Raw genomic sequence first — 23,706 nt, 5'->3', positions numbered from 1 at the left:
CTCTGGAGAGAGAAACAGTTGCTTTTGTTGTAAAAGTGATATGATTAAAACTTTATAAATGCTTGTTAACCAAAATGCTAAGAGTCATGTGAGGAAGACGGCCCAGCTGTACGCGCCGCAGATTAATGGGTTTTAAAAAACGGAACGTAAGGAAAACAGGAAACCACAATGATGTTTTTGGAGACAAACCAGGAGTGATTAAAGAATGTTAATACAGTTATGAGCCACAAAACCATGAAGGTTGAGCTGACTGAGCAGCTGGAGTTTTCATTATTATCAGAGATGAAATTAGTGTTTTTAAGGTAACGGTAACATTCTGAGAATGATTTTTCTCCTTCATGATATTAAGACTGAAGAAGGAATAGATTGTAAACAAACCGGATAGCAGAGCAGCTAGCCAGGACAGCTAAGCTAACGCTTAATTCAGAACTGGACGCTAGTTTGGAATCAGGAGAGTTTACTGACGTTTTTGTTTGTCTTCACATTGTTGCTCAATGTTCCCACAAAACTTATAACAGTTCAACATCTTGGCAAAACAAACAAAACAAACAAGTAAGCTGGAAAAACATGTTTGTGGACGCTAATGAAAAAAATCCCAGTCCTTCCATCTCTAATAAGTTTGTTTTTTAAAAACAAACATGATTCATTTTTTCATTTATGATTGTTTGTATTTTCCATTTCGTAATATTAGAATAATTTCTTTGTTAATAAAAAGCAGAGTGGCTGGGTCTGAAATGACGAGATCCCTCGTCACTTTTGACTTTCAATGCTAATTCATAGCAGAGAGACAGAATGATGAATATATTCAGATGATTTTCCAGCAGCTGCTTCCTTGAGTCTGTTTAAAAGATGCTGCGCCCTGTTGTGAGAGAGCATGGGAAGGAACTCTACATCCACCACTGGCATCTCTGCAATGAGGACAACAGATAAATGAGAGACGGACAATTGGAAAAATTTGTTGGAATGTCATTCAAATCTAAAAATAAAAGGCAGAGCAAATCGGTTATCCAGTTTGTTCTACAAAAACACAAAAACCAAATAAAGATGGACTACATCAGGCCAACAGCTTTATAAGGGTTGTAGTGATAAATAGCAGCTGTGAAGTGAACTGGTGAAGGAGTTCATTGTGAGGGTGTGACTGGCTGCATTTCCATTGACCATATAATTGCACAAATTGGACTTACAAAAACAAATTTTTGTAAATGGAAACAGACCGATTTGATAAAAAGCATTTCTGCCAGGATGAGACAATTTTTCAGCTGCATCAAAATTTGTGCATTTCATAAAACTGTAATGGAAACAAGTTTTTTGCATCTCGCATCATGTAGGAAGATTATGGTGCCATATGTTTAATGACTTATTCTTGCAAACAAACTGATTCACATGTGATTTTAATTGTTTCTTATTTAATAGAAACAACACAATTGTGATTTTTGTGGATTTTAGAGGAATATTGACAAAGTTTTGCACACATTTGCTACTGAAGCACAAAAAGTATTTTCTTTGCCATGAAGTCGAAGGCAGTTGAATGTGTGATAACTGGTTGTCTAACATTTAGCATCTATAATATTTGGAATCAGAAACCAGCATTTACCATATAAAGCCTGACTGATGGTGTTTTGGTTTTCTGTGCTGCTGTGGCTTTCACTTCTGTTCCACATTTCATATCTTGTGATTGGCTGCTAGACAGTGCATAATACAGATATGATATCTAGGTCACCGTCGTCCCAATATGGAAGACAAGTTTGCCGCATGATAACCAGTAATCCACTTTGCTCTGGCTCCGGCCTGACCGCTGACCCCTGCTGACCTCGGAATTGATTTTGCGCGTGAATTGAAAGCCGTCTCAGATTAAGCCGAAATATCAGAACGGAAAGACGACAGGAGGAGAGAGAGGAGCAAGAGGAGACGGAAGAGGAGCAGAAGCAAAGTGATATTGGGAATTTGTGAAAGGCTGTATTTAGCCAGAGGAAAGATAGATGGCCACAATGACTTACTTTGATGGAGCATCTGTAGAATAGCAGGACAAAATGACGAAGGCCTTGTGAAAATCTGTAATTTAATAGCCTAATTTCCTGCCTGGCCTGGCAGAAATAGCTGCCTGACACCGACAGCTGATGAAAATGCACCAGAATTTGATTCTTTCTCCCAAGTGATGAACAAGTTCAGACCAATCTCTTACTATGAAAAGTCCCGCTGGCAACAGACAGTGTGGGTGTGTGTGTGTGTGTGTGTGCGCGTGTGCGTGTGTGTGTGCATGGAAAAAAATCCAAATATCCTGGCTGTGGTGGCTCCCTCCTCAGGGCTAATGACAAATTTAGTGATAATCGTCATGTTTTAATTGATGTTTCTGCACCACTGACTTAAACCACCAGTGGATTTCAACAGGGGGGAAGATCTGAGTAGTTCTGCGTCTGCATGGCTTCCTCCTTCTCTTCCCTTTTTCTGTGTTTATTGTTGCACCTCAGATCTGTTGAGACCCCCAGGCTACCAAGCAGTCCTCTGGTCACAGGCTGCTTCAGATGCTCACAACATGAAGTTTAGGGCACAAACTATCCTGTCTCCAGGCATCGTCTGCTGAACAAGGCAAAGATAAACACTAAACCAACAGTAAACTGGTTGGATGGGCCAGTGAACCCTCCTCAAACGTAACCTTGCTTCTGAGATGAGGTCAGTTAATGTATTTATAACCTTCTGTTATGTGCAGAGGGAAGAAATGAGGCAGGATTTCTTCACTTGCCCTGAAAAGTTACAAAATCAAAGCAGCATCATTTTCAGGAAGCAGCAGAAGAGTAAACAAATTCATGTCTAGAAGAATATATATTAACCCTATTTTACTCTGGTTATTAATTAGTCCAGTAGTTCTGGAGAGTCATACCAGGATGGTATGCATGAAGCTTTGACGTGGTTCACCTTTTATCTGATGGACTAAACCTTTTCTGTGAAGCTCAGTGGCTTATTTTCTTCTACTGTGGAGTGCCACAAGGCTCTATGCTAAATCCTCTGTTTTTTTCCTTATTTATGTTTCTACTTGGATCAATCATAACCCACTACATGGTCAGATTCCACCTCTATGCAGATGACTTGCAGATTTATTTACCAATAAAACCAGGACGCATTAATCCACAACGTTCCCACTTTGTATTGCATCTCTGCAATCAGTGGCTTAACGAGAACTTCAGCTAAACCAGGCTCTAATTATTAAATGTCCCTATAAGCAGGGACAGTTAACTCTAACTGTCATTGTACAGAAGAAAATAAAATGAGGTTGGGGAAAAAACAGATGTAAAACAATGACTACTGGAAAAGACAAGTGTTTTGTTGTTGTCTTTCATCCAGACGCCACTGGCTGCATTGTTGTTGGTTGTGCAGGAGGCTCCACTTCTGCTTTTAAAAGATGTAAAGTTGCATAACTGCTCGTCTGTTTTCATCTAGTTTCATGTGTGAGTGTAAATGTTGGGTTTGGGGGCGTGGCCAGCAGCAGCTTATTAGGATTTAACATGAAAAGATGCCCTAAAACAGCTCAAATTAGGCAGGACTGAACAAACTGAAATCTCCTGATCTGAGAATGATTTTGTGCAAAAACTGAAATGAACATGCTTTGTGTAGCCCACAGATCTATCCTAACCTCCTCAAGGAAGCACAATAGGTCACTTTTAGTTCTTTTTTTCTTTCAAAAATAGAAAACAATTTGAAATTTCACTTTGAAAATATTAAGTTTCAGTATAAACTATATATAACGGTTACATAGTAGACTCCTATCTCCAAGTAAAATCTCTAAATTGGACAATCCTGCCATTTCCTGTCCCACAGATGAATCTTAAATGTGTGATCTATCTCTTGTCAATGTTTGTGTTAAAAAACCTCTTCAGTGTGACAGAGAATGTAACACTTTCAATACTTCACATCCAGACACATTGTCTGCTCAGCAACAAACGGTAAACTCTCTATATATGTAAATCAGATCAATAGGATATCCATACAAACGGCCTGCAGCTGTGTGTTGCCATCAAGCAGCTCACCTAATGTAATAAGGAACATCAATAGTTGATTTTCAAACCTAGTGGTGCGGAGAAACAAAACGAAGATGATGAGATTAGCACAGCTTGCCGTCAACGCTCAACTCCATTTTATAAACAGGGACAATTAACACAGACTGTCATTATCCAGAGGACAATGACATGAAGTTGGAAAAAAACAGACTAATAACTGCGCTGCATGAGCCAAATTACGTGGCATTAAAAAGAAAGATTCTTATTTGTATGTCAGAGACAGCGCTGACATTTGGACATTTGGATATGATAATTAATGATGATAAACTGAAACGCTCCGGTCTGCAGACAGACGGCTGCAGCGGCTCATGCATCCGTTGTGTGTTATTCTTCAGACAGGCATAATAATGCGGTTTGACAATCGCCGCCACAACATGAGAACACAACGTTAGCAGGTGTGCTGTCTGGTGAAAACACCTCCATTAATGGTACATCCTGAGATCTGTTCCCTGAGGTGGATTAAGCCCCGAATTAACTAATGAGCTTTTTGCTTGGAAGCGACACAATTTTCACTGAATCAAAACGGAAGAAAAATGATTTCCACAATCAGATGCTGAGACACAACGACATTAATTCAGTCGGTATTTACTCTTGAATGAAGAATGTTGAACGTGTCTGTTATTTTCAGTGTTCATCTATGATTTTTAAGTCCTAATTACAGCATACAGCTGTCACCTCCATTAGTGCATGCCATGTATACAATTACCATGCAGGTGTTTACATTTTCATTATGCAAAATTAGCAGAAAAACTGCTGGTTACTTTCCAACGCCACGCTTTAATGAACCCTTCACTTACATCAAATTACTATTGAAATGTTCATTTTTTCAGTTTGGTTTCGTTGGGGAGTAAAAGCTGCTTTTCAAAGTATCTACAGTTCAAACTCAGCGTAAATAAAGGCGCTGAATTCTTCAACATAAGTTATCCAATTCAAGGTATTATCATGATTCTTTACATGACAAATAGATCCACTTTATATCCAGACATTTACAACAGGATTAAACCAACATAATCTAATTTTAAGGGCAGATTAAAATTTGGTTACACACAGCGGTGTGGAGTTTGTCCCCTTGCAGATTACATCTGTTTTTGTCTTTTCCACCCCGGAAACCTTTCAGTGTCCTGTACACTCATAAAAATGCATCGGAGTGAACGATGGCGGCATCGCGTTATCGGGTTACGGACTGTAATCTCTCCCTGTTGTCGTTTAAAACAGAGAGGCTGCTGTTAAATTGTTAATTTAATGGTTTTCGTACTGGTGAAAAATGCTAGAAATGATTTTAATACTCTGAGTTACACACTGCAGACAAAAATTAGTCAGTTAGCTCCCAATACTTCTTAATAGTTGGTGACTTTGTGTACGTCTAACTGTAAAAACATAATCTTACTAACAAATCTGCCTTGTATTAAGACTGTTTTTATTTAACTGGAATAGAAATAACAGAAAATGTATAATTACATGAATGTTTTGCTAATCACTTTTTGATTTTTCTACATCATTATTCATATTGTTTAGAAATATTCTGTGTCAAGCAAGAGTTGATGAAAAATATGACTCAAGTATTCACAGATTTTAGCTGTTATTGTGGTTCAGCTTGGGCTGCACAGTGGCGCAGTTGGTAGAGCTGTTGCCTTGCAGCAAGAAGGTTCTGGGTTCGATTCCCGGCCCCGGTCTTTCTGCATGGAGTCTCCATGTTCTCCCTGTGCATGGTGGGTTTTCTCCTGGTACTCCGGTTTCCTCCCACAGTCCAAAAACATGACTGTCAGTTTAATTGGTTTCTCTAAATTGCCAGATTTAATGTGTCTGGTTCAGTACTGCTGGTACTGAACCAGAACCTGGTTCAGTACCAGCAGCAATCTGCAACAAAAGACTGAAGCAGATGCACACAAAAAATGGAGGAGCTGATCCAGGGGTACTTTCTATGTTAAAGAGTAAACAGTTCAGAGAAGGTTTAGCTGTTCAGCTGAAGCTCCAGCAGGTGTGGCTCCTACAGAGAGAACAAACCTGGGATTAAAGTTAAATGACACAAATCAAAGAGTAGAAGAAGAAACAGCAAGGAGAAACTCAAAATCCTATTAAGTATTTTTTTTTAGTTTCCGGTGCAAATATCTCATTACGCTTTGAATAAGGCAAAATTAACTCAAAAGTACATTTTTAGCAAGACATAGGAGCTTGGTGTTAGTAAATAATTCCTTAATTTTGATGAAAATATTCTTGATTCATTGTCAGATTATTTCACTGATGATATGAGAAAAATGTTTTGTTAGAAGTAAAATAATCTGACAAAGGAACTCGTTCTTTATAAAGGAATTATTTACTTAAAACAAAGTGCTATGTCTTTCTTATAAGTTAGTTTTCTCTAAAAAGATATTTGCAATAAAAACTAGACAAAAATACTTGGTAAGACTTTGTGTTTTTGCAGTGCATTTTTTATTACCACCTCTTGAGAATAAACTAATACATTTAACATCTAAATCACATTTCAAGAAACTGTAATAACATTTCAATGCATTATAATTTTTCACACATATTTTCCTATTATGTCATTTCTACACCACATCTTGTACTGTATGAGTTAAGTTTGCCCTCAGCTCGACGGAGCCAGAGAACCACCAGGGTGTGTTCATACGCCTCACTTCCTGTACGGCCGGCGGCGGCAGCGGCGGCGGCGGCGGCAGCGGCGGCGGCGTTTGGTCTCTTTTACGAGGGAAAGGTGTCTGAAGGAGATGAAGCTCTCAAACCCGCTCGCTCACTGTCTCTCTCTGGGTTGCATTTAGATTAGTCGGAGCATGATGACTCAGCCATTTGTCACTGACACAGTAACAGCCTGCCATAGGCTTTTCCAGGCACCAGGTGAACCAATAAAATCTCAGCTTTGGTGTCCTCAGGCCAACAGAAACGCAATTTATCTGCAAACAGCAAGTGTATGGGGGGGGAAATCCTCTGTAAAACATCCCACCAGAGGGGTGCATCAGTTTCTGTATCTTATTTAATAAATGTGCCACCTCCACTCCAGCCAGTTACATATATTAAAAATGACCCTTAAAGGAAAAACATGCATTTTATGATGGAGGGAGAGACCCAGCAGCAATGATGGAGAATAAACTTAGTTTAAAATTAAATATGTGTTTATAGAACTGTGAGTTAGCAGCCTTGCATGTTAAAGTAGCACTGTCTGCCTTTATTGTGTTTGGTAATGTGTTTTTGAAGCGCTGTTATTGCTATTCATGGTTTTCAGGCAGTAGCAAATGGCTCCCTCTGCCCATGTATAATAATTGAGAGGCCTGAGGAAGATTACTCCAGCATAGAAATAAAACAGGTTTCTAAGAAAATGGCTAGAAAGTGAGGGTGGGTGGAGAGAGAGCAGTGGAGGAAATGTTTGGATAGCGTTCAGCCACATGTCTGCAATTCATAATTAGCATTTGAGGACCTTCAGAAAGCTACGGGTGTATGGTTCGTGCCAGCAGAATTATTCCTTTTCACGAGCAGATGTGACTTTTTATTGTTCCATTATGTTTATTTACATGTTTTCTTCGGTGCCAGCCATGTAAGAGCCAGTCTGAGGAAACACATGCGACTGAACAAGCATGCGCTGTGTTAGCAGGGGGAACGCCGCAGTCCGTAAACACATGGATGTTAAACACCCAACCTGCTGCTGGGACAAGCAAAACAACTTATTCACATTTGATTTATTTAGCAGTTTTGCTTATTCACTCAGCAGTCTTAAAATGAAAACATCATTGATACAGATGTTATATTATTATTTGAACATGAGCATCTCAACAGCATTTATTTCCTTACTTTGAGTAGGCCGTTTTTGTCACTTAATCATACATTTGCTTTGGATCGTAACCCCAGTGCGGAGTCAGATTTTAACTGTTTTCTTAGATTGTTGGTAAAAAGCCATGAGCCATTTCTCCTGCTAGCACTAGATCTACATGTTAGCTTGGTTGTTTTTACCCAGAATGCCCTGCGCTAGTCTACTTCCTGCTTTCAGAACTTTTCCCATGGAGGCCATCTTTGCCCAGTTTCTCTTTCTAATTGTTGAATCATAAACTTTGACTTTAATCCATTTCCAGACTGATCAGCAGTTCTTGAATTTATTTAGAGTTTGTTCTGCTTTTCTACTCTTTGCCAACTTCATGTCAAAGTTTCTAGTTTTCCAAAAAGTATATAATAATCCCAGTTGATTCACAATTTACCAAAGGCTGTGATGGTCAATAACTGAAACCCTCGTTTGAAAAGCTGCCTTTAATTACTCCTTTTTTATAGCAATGTAGAAAAAATGAGTACTAAATGTGCAGACTAGACATTGTGGATTTATAGTGAGGTAATTATGGCCACCTGTTATTTAATGTTGGTGAATCATAGTAATGATGTTGACCCATTCAATTTCACATTTTTCTTTTTATGGAGGAGAAAAGGAGATTTCCAAGCTTTTCTTATACTGGTGATTTAGCTGTTATCTACTTTTCACTGTACAAAGAAAGGAAGATAAATAATTCAGTCCGTGGGCATCTCCCCTGTCTGGAGACCTCAGTTCAAATCACTGACCAGTGGATGCTGAGTGGCGGACACGCGCTCCTCTTAATCCTTCCCCATTCTTTGCTATAAATTATGCATCAGAAAAAAAGCTTTTTCCGCCTCAATGAATGTGTCCCTTAATCCCTGGCTCCTAAAACCTGCTTAATCTGAACTAAGTCATTAAAACAGTAAAAGGATATCACAAAGGACTTTCAAGCGAATTGGCTTAACGGTAACGTGATTAGATCATTGATCTCAGCAAAGCCTTGGGCTTCCAGGTGCGAAATGACTATTTAATGAAATCAGAGAAATCTCGTTACTAGAAAATTACTGATCAAAGTTAAGACCAGGTGACTGGGGTGGTGCTGGTATCCATGTATGTGGGCAAAGGTATTTATTCCCCACATCCCCTCTTGACATTATGGGGAACGTTTGGTGCTGCAACGAGTAACGACGTCCCTAATCCTGGTAATTATTCGTACTGTTATGCATCTTTAACAAGATAATGGATATTCAAGAACAAGACAAGGTGGTTGAGTTATGTTAGAGGAAAATAAGGGAACAAAGATTTACATTAAATAGAAGAAAATACTGGAAAAAAAACTAGGATACACAGATAAAAGCAAAAACTATTAAAGCGCTCATTTAAAATGAATAAATAGTGGAAACAACAAATGGTAAACAAATATTGGACCTTTATGAGAAAGCTGCAGGAAACTGTAATGTTTTCAGTTGAGATTTAAAGGAGTTTCTACACAGCTCAGGTTTTCATTGAATTGGATTCAGATTTGAAAAAAACAAATTCTGGCCTGGATATGCATAACTCATACCCGACATGCAATGCTAACATGTATTTTAGATTATTTAATTTATTACTTAAATCAATCCATTTTCAAACAGGAATTTATATGATCCCTTGTTTTACAGAAACAAGTAAAAGCACCATGAAAACAATTTAACTGACTAAAAAACTAAAATTATACCCCAGTCTTCTGTCTTGTTTTGAAAGGAAATGATTCTGTATTTAGTCAATTTTATGTGGAATTAAAATCTAGGTATAGACAATATACATTAGTTAATGTTACACATTAAATAACAGACACATTTAATGTGTCCAAACACAAAGACTTCTGTGTAATCTGCATTAAGATGGAAGACATTTTGATCCATCCAGTTGTTATTATGAACTTGTTGGTGACTTTTGGTGTCAAGGACATTTTAAATTATATATCATAAACACACGTAAAAGATACAGGAACAAAACTGACCCGAGTTCGGTGCCTTGAGGAACCCCACATTTGACTAAATATAGCAAACGATGATGAATCGCTCTGTAAATACAGAAATGTCTTCACTGCATCCACCAACATCAGTCCCAACAGTAAAATGATCAGCTTGTTGATTAAAAACACCACAACTGACAGGCTGCAAAATCTCTGTAACCTCATTTAACGTATTAATTATGAAACAAAGAGCTGCAGCTTACAATGACATCCAACATTTATCAGTGACACAGCCTCACCTGAAGTGGAACAGTTCCTGACATCATTCAGAGGATTATGATTGTTCTCTCCTTTTGCTAGAAATAAATAATTATTTCACAGAAGACCTCTCTTCTAATTAATGAGAAGAGATGAAATATCACTTAATTTCAAATTTAATTACGAGCCATAATATTTCCTTCAATGCGCCTGCTAATGCTTTTCAGTTTCCTGCTGCTGATGAATGCGTTGTGTGTTGGGAAGGTGAACGTTTACAGTCCCCTGGACTGCATATGAAATTTCCCATGATGGGAAAATTCTGTAGGAGGGGAAGAAATGTCTGGACATGCACACACACACACACACACACAGAGAGAGAGAGAGAGAGAGAGAGAGAGAGAGAGAGAGAGAACATAGAACAGCCTACCACTGGGGCTACATAAGATAAAAAGGTTAATAAACACTCTGTAATGAAAATTAATGGCACAAATCATACACAGGGCCTGACACACTTTTTACCGTTTAATTGCGACGGCTGAGAAGCTTTCGTTTTAATTACCTATAATGCAGCATTGATGTCCTTCAGTGTCAAGCTCCAAAGTTCGCTCTGTGCTTATCACTTCTGATGAACGTTCAGGTCCATTATCATCGCCACCACAAAGGTATCGACTTCTGTCCTCATGAGTTTTGCTTATGCAATAAAAATGGCAGCTAATTGAGGTAATGAGGCCTGCATACTGACTTCTGGTCTCGGTCTCATAGTGATGATGCTGCATAAAGTGGACTGGCTGGAGTCCCAGGTGGGGGTCATTACCAATTCTATTTATACACCTAAAATACTAAACACACAATAGCTTGGTAATTATTTTAAATGTTTACAATGCTCCTCCTCAGATCTGCAGTTTCATCTTCATCACAGAGCTCTCCTCCCCCATGACTCACACAGCAGCTCCTTCAGACTAGCCAGCAGCAGTTAGCAAACACCTGATGGAGCTGCACATCTGCTGATCTCGTTATAGGAGCTACTTCTCAGAGCAACGCTGGTAAAAATGTTGCTAAAGGGTTAATAGAGGAGCCATGTTGGAATGACTTCCTGAAGGGGGGGCTTCAGAAAGAGCAGGAGTTTTTAAAGAGACAGAGACCAAATTTCAAGACCTTGAATTTAGACGTAAAATTTCCTTTAAGTCATATTGGAAACATGTAGCATTTTTAAAACAACTGAAGTTAAAATAGTTACTTGATTGTGCTATAAAATGTCTCTGTGCCTGCAAAACACACAATGCTTCCCTTTAAGGAGACCTTGCAGAAGAAACGACTCATGAAATGTTTCAGTGTGTGATTATGTTAATGTAATATCATCTGCCTCTCAGATTTCATCAGAGCTTCTCAGGTTTTTCAGAAAAACTTGTCAAAAAGCTAAAAGTTCACCTGTCCAGTTAAACATGTGTGGAGGTAATTTTCTGATGTTAGTTTCTTTGCAGATATTGCGGGCTGGCACTTTGCACATCACGCTTAAACATCCCAGGTGTTCTGCTTTATGTGTCTTTAGGCATCAACTTAATGTTGCAAAGCTATTTTATACCGACTGAAAGGATAAAATATGTTGTCTGGTTGTTTCTTCTGCACCACTGGATCAATACATTTAACAAAACTGCTGCAGGGAATTAAGAGGCACAAGGATATTGAAAACAGATTCATTTAGTCCAAGTGATTTTGTAATTTAGAGCAAATTCCACAAAGGCCAAAACCAAAATTGTTTACCAACAGCAGTCTGGAAGCGATCTCTGGGGAGTGACTAAAATGCACAAATTACAGCTTGCTGATCCAGCACTTTCTTTTAAAAGTTAGGGGGAAAAATGAAGCCAGTGCTGGCTGCATTTAGATGATGGATTCCAAATATTGTAATATGATAAATTAGCCAACACATAACATTTCATTAATTAATTCTAATTAATCATGTTGAAGTTTTTAGAGGCAGAGGCTGTGATAACGTTGTCTGTTTGATGTATGGCGCACACGAGGCCCAGCGTGCGGATCAACCCGTTCCTGGTCCCTGGATCTGTGGTTTGTGCTTCGCTGGATGATTGTGTCCTCCTCATCTGACTCCCCAGATGGGACTTTATTTTAATTGACAGTTTCCCACATCCATTTGTCAAGCTGACAAGCAGGAGGCCTGGGATTGCTGAGGTGCACCCCAAACGCTCGCTGCGAGCCACGGAGGTGGGAGCCGTTCGTTTGTGTGCGACTCCAGCTAGCTTTAAATGGTTTTGTTTGTAGGTCCTTCTCAAGACTTTCTGACAGGCGCCAAATAGGTCAATCCGAGCATCAAACCGCAGCGGTGAGTGTGTGGGCGTGCAGGTGTGTGTGGGTGCCCGCTGCGCCGCCTGGCGATCCATTGATCTCCAGCTTTTGCTGTGAAGTCTGGCCTTTGTCCGCCTGATCTACTTCTCGCGCCGTCCTTCGTTTCGCTGTCATTCCCTGACACTCTGCTCTGACAGATCCTGAGTGTTGCACCGGTGGGAAAATAACGCACATCTCTGACCTCTTGAACTTGTTTTTTTCTCACAAAGCCCCAGAGAAAGAATGCTTTAGCTGCTCTTCAAATATCCACCAAGGGACGTGGAGACAAGGAGAGCAAAGAGACGTTTGAAGGCAGGTATGGATCTCAGCTGCTGTCAGGTGAGGGAATCAGGTGAAATGGTGAAGGATTTAAAGCATGGTCACTGTTTGTGTTGTGAATGGATGTCAGAGAGTCTGGACTTACACACACTGATGTCAGCAGCTCTTTTCCTTGCACACAAACTGAACACAAAGCTTTAGCTTCACTTGTGGCCATTTTTACTGCATCAGTTTTCAGGTAACCGTAAATGTCAGCACACGTCATCCTGTTAACACACTATTTATGGATTTTCCTTCCAGAGAACAAAATTATATTCCTGCTTCAGAAGGTTAAAGAAACAGACCTTCAATAACCACAAATAGATAAATTAAATGAATTATGAAATGCATTTATATATACTATAGCTATGTCGGGGGTGTTCAAAGTGAGGCTCTGGGGCCATTTGCAGCCCTCAGGATGATTTTGCACGGCCGAGCACAATTCAAGGATGACCAACATTTTGTTTGCAGCTCAGTCGGTTCATCCAGATTCACATTTTTTAAATAACATTTATGGAACAGTTTTCACTAATCTGATGACTTTCAGACACAAAAAATGTGAATCTACTGGAAATGGAAAATGTGAGTTATAACATAAAATTTATGCTTCAATTTAATAGTAAAAGAACCAAAAACATCCAGAGATTTTCACTAAAAATCAGATCACTAGACGACGGTAAGAATAATCCATATCCTGCTCTTGTTGCTGAAGAAATTAAGATTGTTTACTGTTTGTTTTTCAAATCAACAATAATTTACAGAGTCCCTCCTACATAAATCACTTTGTTTCATTGAAATGTTGTGTATTTAGTTCATTAAGCAGCTAAAAATGAAAGCTGGAAACAGTTTTTACAGTTTCTCTAAAACGGATAACAGGTCAGAACATTTACTCATCATAAACCTTTTCAAATGACGAGACGCGTCCGATTGGTACCTCCACCATCGAGGCACCAAACGGATCACCGTAAACTCTCCGCTCAGGCCCAGAGACACACAGGGGGGTCTCTGAACGGTCACGTGACGCTGAGTTTGGACGCGGCGTCGGATCCTTCCTGGGGCGCTGCTGTTTACATTAACCATGGAGGGGAGGGGATTGGCGGCCGCCGCTCCTCAGCAACAGGACAGCCTATGGAAAAAGCTGCGGCTGCCTCACCGACACACCGATGACATCATGCGTTTCCCCGTCCTGTCTCCTTCACTGCATGCCCCTGCTTGACTGTGTGAATGTTTCTGCTGGGAGTAATAAGGAGCCACGTGTGCAGCACCTTCCATATGCTGCATCACCTTCGGGCCAGACTCAACAGCTCAGCCGGGACGTTTCGCCTTCAACCAGGCGCTCATGTATACTGAATGAACTACACACCACGCTCATGTTCAGAGGTGATTTATCTTGTGCAGGTGTGATAATGTCAATACATTGATTAATCATGCCATGACTGAGCACCATATGCGCTGCTGATGATTAATACTGATAACTATGTGCCACCTTGCAGTAGATAATAGAGATTTAGTCGCACACACACAGTTCCGCGGTATAGATTTGAAAGGTGTGTGTTTATAATGTCTTAGCATGTGCTATCAGTGACCTGCAGGATTACATCTCCCCCCTGCAGCTCAGGCTAGCACTGCAGTAGCACATTGTATGACTGTGAGCAGCATTTAAAAGACTCTGAATGTGTGTGCAGATTGCTCTTTGGTGCTTTTTTCTAATCCCTTTTGGCTTCACAATGCTGTTTCACTCAACAATAGCAAAAGCTTTGAAAAGAGACAAGAGCGAGCGTGGCCACAGTGTCTGGGCCCTGATTTCATGCTCAGGGGGATAAGAAGAAAGTGTGTTTTTGAGGGCCACGCATGATATTAAGCACCATGTGGACAAGCTAATCTACATACAATCCTCCGCTTGCTTTGCAAAGAAAAAAGGATGAATTGATCTTTTCGACAGCTGGCAATGGGTTTATTAATATTAGACTGTTTCTGCACTGAATTGTTATTCATCTTTTGAAGTTCTGATCCCTGTGTTGTTTTTACTGGACCGGAGCGAAGTGGGCACGTTTAATTTGTCTCTTCTGCACCAATAAAACACTTAAAATAAACACTTTTTATCCTCTATTAATGCATCAACTTTTTCACAGGAGAACCAAAAACTTTTAATAGTTGAGATTTTACATGAGTACCAGAATTGGACTGTAAATATCAGATGATTGGGAAGGCTCTGAGGAACTTGACTCCATGCCGAGGTGGAAATTCTGTTTTGGTTTTAGAAAGTCATTCATCGGTATTTTTAAAACAAAAGCAGCTTTCAGCTGATAATCAGACGCTGCTTAAATCCAGACGTCCCTCATTATTAGGTCACTGTAAGGCGCGCTCTCAGTCGTGTCACGGCTCCGTCTCCCACTCTGACCTGGTGGCAGCAGAGCTGATTTGTTGCGCTGCATTACGCTGACAGATTGAGCGATTGTTGACAAACAGCTCGACTTGATGCCAGTGTCGCCACGGTCATCTCCTCTCCGCCGCCTGACCATTTGCTGTTGTGCGGTGATTTGCTGGGGCTGCGCTGGATGACAGCCATTCTTCATCTCTCACTTTCATTGCGCCATAAAAGGGTCCTCTGGTGTGGAGGATGCTGCTGTGTGCTGGACGCTCTTTGTCATCATTACGTTGTCACAGACAGGATAACCAAAGAGGGAGCAGGGATGGGGGCAGGGGGGTGTAGGCATACTCAGGGCAGAGGTCACCCAGGCTGCAGGAATCAGGTCATCTGTCTGCTCATCTTCATGGAGTCCCAAACGGCAGCTGAGGACACAGAAACATGTCCTTACCAACTGGGACTTGCAGTGCATTCACAGTTCAGTCCTCTTTAATCCAGTCTGTTCGTCTAGAAAGTTTGGATCGTTTGTGAAGGTCTGGATGCAAAATCAAAACAAAAACGTGAACTCTGGTCCACCTACAAAGCTCTGTGTTGCAGTTCGAATGCATATGTGATTGTCAAGTAGACCAAAAACTGCTTAAACAGCAGAAAGCGGACTACAACGCAGGGCATTGTGGGTAAATACAAGCAAAATAAACGTGTTAGCCTAGCGCTAACAGGAGAAACAGCTTATGGTTTTTCGCCAAAAACAAGAGAATTCCTTCTGCTAAAGTTTTTCTACTTTTTACGAAGAAGCATGTTGCTCTCAGTGTCTTCAGGGGTTCCTGGTGCAGCGCCCCACAGGTGAGGAGGGGAACAGGTTGCTCGAAGGGCTTGGTTTGTTTCACACAGTGCAGCTGAAAATGTAACAAAAGCTGCAATTTTGTTCCTGAATCTGTCGGAGTTTACCCCTAATTTTTAATGAGAATCAGCCATCAGGCAAAGATTTGTTTTTCTTACATTAAAAATCAAAACATGAAATAGAACAACTGTCTGGATTTGTGTCTGCAGCAGAACGAGGGGCAACTTTAAAGATATAAAAAGACTGAAGCTGAATAAGCTCTCTAAGCTACCAGGAGTCTTTGATCTGAAAAATGTTTGCATGCTCTGTGATCACGCAGAAACACCAGCGGGGCTGAAACTTACCAATTGTCTGTGTGTCTGAGTGCTTGAACAGATTTCCTTTGCTCCACACCTGAAATAGAGCCTTCACCTGCAGATGAACCCGAGCCGCTCGCAGTCTTCCAGGCTGTGGGTGAGGCAGCATCTTCCATATTCCCTGACAGTGGGAGACGATCCTTCAGGTCCTGCAGCAGTCTGCTGTGCTACTGGGATGGGGAGCGGCGGAGCGGGCCTCTGATCTCATCGTGCATCGGCTGCCTTTGCCGGGAAGCAGCAGGATGATGTAATGCTGTTTGTGCACTGTGTTCTTATCAGATGCACTACACAGAGGAAAGAGTCAGAAACCAATGTAATATTCACTTCTACAACAATTTTATGAGTCATCATCAAAAGCCTCATTTCTCTCCGTCTGCTATGTGCCGCCATGTGTTTATGCAGCTCTTTAGTTCTGCTAAGAAATGAGCCGGGTTTCTGGAAAGCACGATGTGGCTTTATGGATCATAAGCTTTGAAATGAGACTCTTCATATGTGGCAGAAGGTGTCAGATGTTTACATACACTCATCATCAACAAGGATGCATTTTATTCGTTTGTTTGTCAAGGTGAAAATGAAACAAACCACTCCAGTGATTTCTGGAAGCAAGAAGCATATTTTTCTATTAATCATTTATGAAATGCTCAAAAGTCTATTTTCAAATGTTGACAAGAAAGTGATATTTTTTAAAAGGCATTTTTAATTGTTAGGAATTCTTCATGTAGATATTTTAGCTTTATTCATGCTAGTGACGCATAACATGATTGGTTTAGATGCTTTAGCATTAGCTCTTGCTAAATGCTATGTTGGTGTAGCGCTTTCGCTAAGTGTCACTAGGGTTTATCATTAATGCTATAAGTTAGCGCAACTTTTTAGTTAGCAGTGTCCACAGCCATCTCCTTAACCTTTAGGCTACCTGAGGAACAGTTGATTTAAGTTTTATTTTCAGTGAAAACATCCTGGGAACAAACACAGTTTATCACCTCAGTGATCAAATATCCAGTCAGAATCAGGCCAGAAACTGTTGATTGCTCCAAAATGATGTGGTTTCCCTGCAGCCTAACAGACGTTCATCCAAGTAAATGTTCATATTTGATGTGTCATTTTAAGCCTGTGTGGATGTAAACTGTCAACCAAAGTTGTATATTTAGGGTCAATAAAATCAAAGTTGATGTCCTGACAGTTTTATGTCAGGTGCTACATTGTATCCATTTCACATGATCATGTTTTATAAATGACTCCGGTTTCTTCCCACAGTCCAAAAACATGACTGTCAGGTTAATTGGCCTCTCCAAATTGCCCCTAGGTGTGAGTGTGTGTGTGTGGTTGTGTGTCTCTGTGTTTCCCTGCGACAGACTGGCGACCTGTCCAGGGTGACCCCGCCTCTCACCCGGAACGTTAGCTGGAGAGGAACCAGCAACCCTCCCGACCTCACTGAGGGACAAGGGTGCAAGAAAATGGATGGATGGATGGATGGATGGATGGATGGATGGATGGATGGATGGATGGATGGATGGATGGATGGATGGATGGATGGATGTTTTATAAATGATCAAATTACCAGATTGCTTTTTATTTTCAGGAACCTGCAGGGACGTTCTCCGCCCCGCCTGCCTCTGGAGATTCACTCCAGTCCTGTGAAATCCAAGGCTGAGGTTTTTATACTGGGACTTTTCTGTTGGTAGTTAACATCACTGTATTACGTCCTCAGCAGAGATGAACCCAAACCAGAACATTCCTGCCTCTGCTTTTCACTTGTCTGTATTAAAGCTGCAGTATGTAACTTTTATCAATTTTGTATTTTTTTTTACATTGTTGAAAGCGTCATTATTTTGTGGTAATTTGGTATGAGACAGATAATGGCGCTCCTCTACCTTCCCCCAGTGCTCCCAGTGCTCCCAGTGCTAACTAACAGTCGATCAGAGTCAGGAGCCAGGATAATCAGTGAATGCTAGGCTAGTTAGCTAGTTCCTGTACCTGTAAGGTGTTTCACCTTCATCAGCATGTTGAGCAGTGAGTACATGAATGTGATTGACAGCACTAAGCCCCTGATTGGTTGTTTTTAGTGCATTAGATTACTTTCACAGTTTTAATAAAAGTAAAATCCTGCAGCTTTAATTGGCCTTTATGTTCCAGCGTCTTCCCTGCATAACTGACCTAATGTGTGAAGCACCACCCAGCGGGCTTCAGCTCTCTTGAAGCAGCGAAGCATCGCATCCTTCCTTTCACCTACGTGATGACGAGAGACCGAATGACTCCACTTCCTGTTCTGTGCTGCAGCCGCAGCTCAGACCCGGTCCTGCATAAGAGGTGAAGCATGTGTCAGAGCCGCGGAGCAGGAGATGAGTCAGAAGAACACTTGTCAGGTGATGTCATCTCCAGTGAGCGCTGATGACCGGTCCCAGCTGTTTCAGAGCACTGAGGCATACTGTGCAGCACCTGTCTGAGGCAGATTTAACTCACACAACTGCAGCAGCAGACAGGGCCCACTGCTCACTCGGCTTTTATTACTCCCCGATGATGAAGCCAACAGAGGTCAAACGGGGAAGACAGTACATCTCCAGCAGAGCGTGGTTCCACTGTGTCAGCTTGGCTGAGAACTTGCTATGGACGACGGTGTCAGAGTTTCTCAGTGTTCAGTTTGGGTTGTGATGATGCACAAAGACAAAAAGCAAAACAAGAAACTGTGTCATCGGGGTTAGGACTGCTTTATACAAGTGAAAGTCATTTCTGATGACAAACTCACTCATGGCTCATCCAGATGAAGTCACGCAGAGTAACCTCCACCTCAAGTAAAGCTGCTTCTTCCCAACAGATGAAAAACTAGTTTCTCTCTCTTACGAACTGGAAAACAGAACTTCAGGTGGGAGATTCAATTACACGGACACAGTGTAGGAAAATACAGTTTCACAACTTTTACTTCTCAGCAGCTTGAATGATGGATGGTCCAGGCCAGTTGTGATGTCACTTTAGGACATAAACACAAAAACATATTTTTATTTCACAGCTCTCATTTGCTCAAAAACAGCTTTGACAATGTTATAATCTCCATATTCATTTGAGTAAATATTTCCATTAAGGTTATGGATTTTATCTGTAAACACGGTGATGTTCAGCACAAATCATTTCAGTTCCTCCTTTGATCCTGTTTCTATCATTTGAGAAATATTGCCAATTTTAGCTCCATTAATTGTGTCTCGACCTGAAATGGAAATATTCATACATGTTTATGTTTCGTCCCGTCTGGAATATCGTAATGCTCTTTACACATGTCTAACCAAAACTACGCTGGAGACCGTCTGTACAAAATCTGACTAGATGGTCCAAATTTCCTCATGTGACTCCACTGCTGCTGTAACTCTATCGGATCCTAACGTCTTTCAAGCCCGTTTCGAGATCCTGGTTTTGACTTGCAGAGCTCCACAAGGACAGACAGCAGTTTACATTGGACTGTTGCTTCCTTCCAGCTCATCAGGTCCATTTCTGCTGCTGATAGAAGCCGGTCACACAAACCTGAGAGCTGGAGGAGAAAAAACCTTTTCAAATGTGGATCCAACACCAAGTAACAAGACTGAAATTAAGTAAAGGGAACGTTAAACAAGTAAAATGTCATCAAGAAGCTTATGGGAAGCCTTTTTGTAAAGATATGCAGTCAAAACTTAATTTTGAGATTGTCAAAAGAAAATAAAAATGAGAATTAATTGTTCATATTTTCACTGTTTGTTCATTTAGAAATGCCACAATAAATATTAAATAAATATTTAGTTAGCATTGTTAAATATTTTGTTTGCAAATGCTTTGTAAACTAAATAAATATTTAGCTAGTTGCTAACTAGCTAATGATTTAGCTCAAAGCTAAATGTTGAGTTGGTGGCTAAATATTTAGCTTGGAGATAAAGATAAATATTTAACTAGTTGGGAAGCTAAATATTTCATCCTAAACTAAATATTTAGTGAAATATTTCATTTGAAGCTAAATCTACTGCTAAATATACAGCTAGCTCAGTGTGGCTCCCCATATAAGGAGAAATATTTAGCACTAAGCTAGCTCAATATTTAGCTCCAAAGTAAAGTTTAGCTTAAATGAAGCTAAATATTTAGATGCTAAACTAAACAGTCAGCTTACTAACTAAATATTTAGTTTGAGATTCATTTATAAATGAATGAATAACATGGTGAAAATATGACTTTGAAAAATGAAAAACGGCACATCCTTGTTTCTGCAATACAAAGTAGAGAAAAACTAAGTGGTTCCCTGAAAATGTTCCTGCAGTGGAAAATGCATCCATATGTGACAGTAGTTCCTGTTTCAGTGACCATGACTCAGATGGCAAGTTTTTAAATTACTTCCCTGCATTGAAAATCAATGAAAATCCTCTTTAGGATTTATTTGTTTTATACTTTTAGCATTTCAGAACAGGATAGCTTGTGCATTTCAACAACATGTGAAAAACACACAGTTATTCAGACACGTACTGCAATGAGCAGAGCCTCCCTCACTGCTTATCAAATCCTGCTTCAGTGCAGTGGCTGTTTTTACAAGGTGACGCAGAGCAACAACTGCTTTAATCTAGAAAACAATCGATAGTTTCAGGCTGTTACGATTGATGCGTATCAGGTGTGACAATTTGGCAAATGATAAAAAAGTACCTCTAACAGGAAGGCACAAAAAAGTTCAGATGTACAGGCACATTTTCTTAATGAATATGTGAATTACTTCATCATTGATTTCTATTGTGTGAGAAAATTGAAAGTGTAGAAAGAAGTGTCTGCAAAGGCGCCTGCAGACACACTTCATTGACATTTCACTTGGGCGCTGTGAGAAATATTGCATATGCTGAAACCAGCAGATTGTGTGTTCAGAGCCTCTGGTGAATCAAGGTTACCACGGTGACCCTTTTAGTGGTGGCCTGTCATACATCCAGCAGCACAGGGATCATTACAAACTGTCCTCCATCACATTATGACATTTCTTAATTGACTACCGATGCAGCTTTGCTGAGTTGACGGAAAAATCGGATTTTAATCTAATCACTGCAATAAACCTGATTGGCTCATAGCAACACTCCGGCATATTAAAAACGTGCATCACAGAGATCGGTCAGAAGAGGACTAAATCTTAATACGGTGTATTAGATTCCCATAGAGATTCATCTTTTATGTAACATAATAACGTAGGCTGTCTGAGCGAAAGGTATTGTTGCAATCATTTTCTACAGATTTCCTTTTTTATTCTGTTTGTGTATCTTTACAAAACATTGCAACCACAAGCTGCTGCATATTTTATTGGTATTTCATGCTAAACAAATTAACACTGAAAGAAATGAAGCTTTTCAAACTGGTTTCAAAATATAAATGAGAAATATGTTCCTTTACTTTGATATTTCTGGTTTCCTAAGAAAGTCTTCGAGAATTTCAGACAACAAAAAGCATTTTTGAAAGAAAACCAGTTAATCACAGGAGACACAGAAAACATTTAAAATGTTGCATGAATGAAAACAAACACTGCACATCAACCTCAACACGTAATCCCAATGGAATAGTAGTGGCTCCATCATGCTGTGGGAATGCTGGTTAGAAAGATTAATGGAGCTGAATAGAGGATCATCCTGAAAAAATGAGAAACAGAAAAAATTTTCACATGATTCAGTATTTATTTGGCAAAATATTTTAAATTCATGAATCATTTTCCCTCCAATTAGGCTCCAAGGTGACAAAATATTGAAAAATACTAAATATTTTAACATGTTTAAAGCACTGGGATGCTTTCTTTCTGCAGACATACAATCTGCCACTTGGGTTTTTCCGGTGAACCTTCAGTCAGTCGGTGTTTCCAGGTTTAACGCTGAAGCACATCATTAAGAAGCGCCCCATGGATCCCCGTCTAACCCAACCCGGCACGCTGGCTCACTGCCGCTAACTCCCTGGATGAAAAGCCCAAGGCTGCGCAGGTTGACACTCTCTTGCACACACGTAAATGATGGCACAGAGGATGGTGGTCCACAATCCCCTCAGTGATTTGGTGGAGGAGACAGGGAAGGAGAGGAATGATAGATTGCCCGGAGAGAGAGAGAGAGAGGGAGAGAGAAAGAGAGAGAGAGAGAAAGAGAGAGAGAGAGAGAGAGAGAGAGAGAGAGAGAGAGGCGAGCGGCAGGATCAGGCCTCTCGTACCTGAAGAGCACCATCTGCTGTCAGCTCGGTGACTCCTTCAGCTGCAGTGATGTGTGCATGTAAAGCAGCAAGCTGAGAAGACATCAGACTGCTGTCAGGCGCGCTGATGACGGGCTGCATTAGAAAGCAGACGAGCAGCCTGCAGAGGGAGGCGGGTGGGAAGCTGAGGACACCATCGCTTTTATCTTTACAGAGAAAAAATGGCTCTAACCCCGACGATCATGTGCTTTTTAGATTAGGTTTCGCTCCATGCTGCTTGTTTTACCAGAATATGTTCAAAGGAAAAATGCAAATGGATGAAAGCTTTGATATAACAGTTCTGTTAAACTGCAACAATAATACCCAGCGAGAGTTTTCAGGATGAACTCCTAACATTTCCTCTGGTGCTCAATACGCATTCCTCTAAAGTAGCATGTGCTGGCCTTACACTGGCAATATTTCATCTGCAGAGCCCCATGTGTGCACCCAGAGTGAAATAACAGAGCAGCCAAGGCAAGGAAAGCCAGTATAGTGCCGGTATCAAATGGCCGTCTCTGGCCCTCTTAAAACACTGAACTGTTTATGGTCAATTTTAACAAGCTGAAATTCTCGCTGCGCCGTTTTCCCCAAAAAACAAGAGAGCTTAGAGCGTCTGAGGGGAGAGAACGAGATTATCAGTCCACTACTGGAAACAGAAACTCCTTCAGTGTCTTCCAGCTGTAAATGTCTTGAGTTTGTGAAATTATAAAGGTGGTTTTCCAATTTTTTATAAGTAAGAATCTGAAATGTGTGGTGGGTGTGGATCTACCAGCTTTTAGACACTGAAGTTCTGCTGCTTTTCTGATCTTGGATCTTGGCTGAAGAGCATCTTTTAACACCAATTTGCAGATTCAGATTAAAAGTAAAGCATTAATAATCAGATTTCAGAGTGGTGACCCGTCTCATTGTGCCTCCGGCTGCATGTTTGGGCTGTTTGTCCTGCTGGATGGTGAGCCTCCACCGTCCAGTTTTCCTCCAGGAGGCTCCTGTGTTTTCTTCCATTCATCCTTCCATCAGCTGTAAGCAGCTTCTGTGTCTTTCCCACAGCATGATGCTGCCACCATCACCTTGCATGCTAGGCTTGGTGTGTTCAGACAGTTAGCTTTACATTTTGCACACAAAAGTAACTTTTCAGTATAATTTAGGAGCTTCTTTAAGTCAAAAATTCCTGAATATTGATTTAAAAAACACTATTTTCACTAGTTCACTTATAACATGGGAAATATATCGTTTTAAGTTT

At 40.5% G+C, this 23,706-nt stretch overlaps 1 long non-coding RNA gene across 1 annotated transcript; it reads left to right on the top strand.

The window, feature by feature from the left end:
• Positions 1-10,514: 10,514 nt before the first annotated feature.
• On the top strand, positions 10,515-19,983 carry LOC145550073 (uncharacterized). Its single transcript, XR_014085918.1, has 2 exons — positions 10,515-14,095; positions 17,860-19,983. It is a non-coding gene; the product is annotated as an uncharacterized LOC145550073 (long non-coding RNA).
• Positions 19,984-23,706: the final 3,723 nt, after the last annotated feature.

Source organism: Poecilia reticulata, chromosome 22 (genome assembly GCF_904066995.2).
Source record: "Poecilia reticulata chromosome 22, P_reticulata-male-v2, whole genome shotgun sequence".
NCBI classification, from domain to species: Eukaryota; Metazoa; Chordata; class Actinopteri; order Cyprinodontiformes; family Poeciliidae; genus Poecilia; species Poecilia reticulata.
The sequence above is the reverse complement of the archived record's forward strand: the minus strand, read 5'-3'. Positions and strand labels throughout refer to the sequence as shown.